Raw genomic sequence first — 4,101 nt, 5'->3', positions numbered from 1 at the left:
GTTACTCACGAGACATTTGCAATTGTATTTGGAATCTGTAGAATATCGGTTATCGGCTTGATAAATTTTATACAAGTAAATTATCGATATCGGCAAAAATTTCATATAAGTCCTTCCAGCCATATATATATATATACACACACACACACACACACACACACACACACACACACTGTCAGGTTTTGAAGTTAAATTCCTATATCTGGGCATTAATGCTAACAACTGAGTCGCCAAATGCGTTTCACGAATAAAATTTTAAAAAATAGATGCCAAAACTGATGTATATGTAAAAAAAATAACTTTCACTTATTTTTAAGACCACAGAACAAGGAATGCAAATTAATACAGTGTCGATTTATTCAAATTTTCCTTTACTTTCGTCTTCAAAGGTTTCTATTAGAATGAAACATTTTTGTTCAACACAATGCTTCGCAGATTTGTTTTGCTTTCATTTGTTTTACGGGGTCAGGAAGACAAGTGCTGTGAAGGTAAAGGTTCTGGATTCGAATCCAGATTATGTGATTCTTTGTGGTTCTTCCCCATAAATTACAAAGTATGTATTCATGGTTACGACGAAGCCAGTGAAATATGAACTTGATTAGCCAAGGAAATATAAATGAAACTATCCTATTGTCCAATAATTAATATTCCGAAAATATCAAATAGTCTTTGTACAGTGGGAATGCAGAAGTATTTCATTAATTTTTCTCTGGTATCCTACGGGTTTTTAAATTTAAGGACTGGTTCTTCAGTTCAAAGAGAACTGGAGAAGGACAACTTGCTTGGTAATACTTATGCATTCCACATTACCTGCATTAAAAAGAGTCAATTAACATGCAAATTTCTTATCATAATCGTAATGTAACAGTAAAAACATGACGCCCTATTACATTCAGTGATAAGTACAACTAAAATTACAATCACAATTTATTACATGCGCCAGCTAATTTAAAACACTATATATACACACACATACACACAAGCACACTGTGGCGCTTACTGCTCCCATGGTTTATGTTATAAGATCATGTAACTCTTTGCTTTCAACTAAGAGTCTCCACTTTTCAACAGCGATAATAGTTTGTAGAATGATCATCCCAAGTGAAATTGGGGTAACGTATTCTTAAGAAAGAAACATTATTGCGGAAAGAATGAATGACGGTGGAACGTTTAATTTGAGTTAATTTAGGAGACGTATGTTCACAAATATGCCATCTCTTCTTCAACTGGGTGTTACATGTGAATAACAGCCTATGACACAAGAATACTAACATTTCCCATCCATGCTTGAGTTTAACAATTATGTACATTTATAAATAAGTACATATACAATATAAATATATATAAAAATATAAATGTTCTTGGATTATTTTTCAAATCCAAGTTTTTAAAATTTTTGTTAACGTTGGTTGTAGCGTAATTCTTTTGTCAATAACATATCATATCGGCGTCTACAGGATTGTTTCCCGGGAGGGGAAACCAAGGTATTGTCTTGCGGGGAGGCATATTTTCTCCATAATAGAATTAGCTTCTGAAAGAAACACTGCGTCAGTTTGAAGTTATGTTCCTGAAACGTCCTCTGATAACATGAATCACTGTGACTTAAATAAAATTAAATGTGTGAAATATATAACTTTAGGTTGACATTAGGTGGAGGGGGTCTCACTTCCGGACATGAACGTCGACCACGACGTATAATTTAGTCTTTTATTTCTTGCTTCTGCATATTGTCAACACCAACATGTGATTCCTGCAGGAATGAGAATGGTGGATAGTAATTATAGAACAGGACATGAAGTAGCGATGGAACAGAAACGTCACACTTCCAGTTTTAAGTCTCACACAACTTACAAGTTTTGCTGCATGCATTGACTATTCAAGAAGAAACCAGTTGATGTATTTCACTCGTCAATTCTAACTAGTCACTAGAAACGCACTTATAACCCATTTCCCCAATCTTCCTTGATCATATCTGAACCTTTCTCACCAATCATAATGGCCATAGCGTTCGTGTGAGCCCTCGGTATCCTTGGGGCAATGGAAGCATCGATAACTCTCAACCTATCAATGCCATACACTCTAAGCCTGGGATCCACCACCGCGTCCGGGTCTGAAGGTGGCCCCATCTTGCAAGTCCCGACTTGATGATGGAACAGCATGGTGTAAGTCCGTAGTTGGCACTCCCAATATGGATCTGTACCGAAGAGATACTCTTCGCAACCCGGAATAGGGACGGCGTAAAGCTCAGTACCAAATTTCTGAAAGTGTCTTGTCGAAGCTATGGTCAGGAGTAGATTGACGCCTTCCAATGCTACCTCGACGTCGCGCCTGCTGGCCAAGTAGTTCGGATAGAACAGCGGAGGGTCGAAAGGATTGGACGATTTAAGTCTGAGGTAGCCGAAGCTTTCAGGGTTCAAAATGATGGGGAATATCGTGAAGGAGTCGCGGTTTTTGATTGGTCTGAACACGGTTTCGTAGATTTCGTCATTCAGCCCGTGCGAATCCTTGAGACCGCCGTTGTCCGTATTGGTGGATCCCGCCGCGAAGATTAATTCCAGGTCTGGATAATTGTGGGCGTATTTGGTTCTCACGAACCCAACTGCTTCTGCTCCTCCTAGGGTTGTGAAAGGACCGGTCCCTCTGACCAGATAGTCCAAGGTGTTCGGTACGTTGGTGATGCGTTGCTCTATTATCCCCACGCTTTGGTTCACCAAGAAGGTGATACCTCCGATGCCTATGTGATCTTGCAGGTTGAAACCGACGCTCCTGAGATGTTGGACGACGGGGATTCCGAGCTCGTGGAGATGGTCGGCAGGACCTATCCCTGAGAGCATCAGAAGCTGAGGGGAGTTTAAGGCGCCTGCCGAGAGGATGACTTCGCGCCTTGACCTCACGATCCGAAGCTTCCCGCGCTTGTAGAACTCCACTCCGTAAGCAGTTCTGGAAGATTGGTCAATGAGTACTTTGGTCACTTGGGCATTAAGGGCGACGTGAAGATTTGGTCTCCTGCGAGCCGGTCTGAGGAATGCCTTCTCGGTGGTGCATCTACGACCGTTCCGTACTGTTCCCTGGAGGTAGTTGAACCCTTCTATGTACTTTCCGTTGTTGTCTCTTATCTGAAAGCCGAGCTCCTCAACGGCATCCAGGAACGCCCTGCTGAGCGGCGTTCTGAACTTAGGGTCGCCGACCGTGAGGTATCCCCCTCTGGCATGGTAAGTAGATTGCGCGAAGTTGGGATTCCGCTGATCCTCGGACTTCTTGAAGTAGGGAAGTAGGTCGCTGAATCCCCATCCGAGGTTCCCCATCGCTTCCCACGCGTCGAAGTCAGCACGGTCGCCGCGAGTGTACAGGAGGTAGTTGATGACGCTGGTCCCACCCAGAACTTTCCCGCGCGGCCAGACGCAGCGGCCGTTCACCAAACCGCGGCAAACGCCGGGAGAGGGTTCCGTAACGTAGTTCCAATTCAGCTCCGGGACGTGATCGATGTAAGCAGCTAAGCATGGGACGTCGGACAAGAAATTGTCGAAACCACCCGCTTCTAGAAGAAGAACTTTCCAATTCTTCACCTCACTGAGTCTGCTGGCGACAACTGCACCTGCGGATCCGCCACCCACCACGACAAAGTCGTAAACGTCGTCGACATTCGGCACGCTGGTGACTCTTCCTTCCAAGGGTGGGACGGTAGCTCTGTACACTGTCCTTAAGAAATCAACAATCGTGGTGCAGATCGGATCACCAGGATAGCACCACAAGATGCAGACAAACAGCGACCACAATTTCCAATGAACCATTCTTAGGATCCTTAGATTGCTGTCTTCCCTCTACACCATTCACATGTGGGAAAGTTGATCCTACGTGCATGGACTTTCTGTCACTGAAAATAAAGATGGAACTTTATTACTACATTACATATTATTTAAGGAAATTGTAAAGTTGAAATATACCATCAAATTTAAACTGAAACTAACTGTAGGCTCTACTAATCTCATTGAAGCAACAGCCTTTTGAGCGCCAAATCTGCAGAATCAGTGTATTGTTGTTTGACATGTGATTTTCACATTCATGACAAACGCAGGAACCACATCATTCAGCAGAAAGTAA

At 42.8% G+C, this 4,101-nt stretch overlaps 1 pseudogene; it reads right to left on the bottom strand.

Annotated features, from left to right (window-relative positions):
- Positions 1–1,466: 1,466 nt before the first annotated feature.
- On the bottom strand, positions 1,467–3,791 carry LOC145992539 (glucose dehydrogenase [FAD, quinone] pseudogene; annotated as a pseudogene).
- Between the last annotated feature and the right edge of the window lie 310 nt (positions 3,792–4,101).

The sequence above is a fragment of the Lepisma saccharinum genome, chromosome 9 (genome assembly GCF_977018435.1).
Source record: "Lepisma saccharinum chromosome 9, izLepSacc3.1, whole genome shotgun sequence".
Taxonomy (NCBI): Eukaryota; Metazoa; Arthropoda; class Insecta; order Zygentoma; family Lepismatidae; genus Lepisma; species Lepisma saccharinum.
This window is presented reverse-complemented; position numbering and strand designations above follow the sequence as displayed.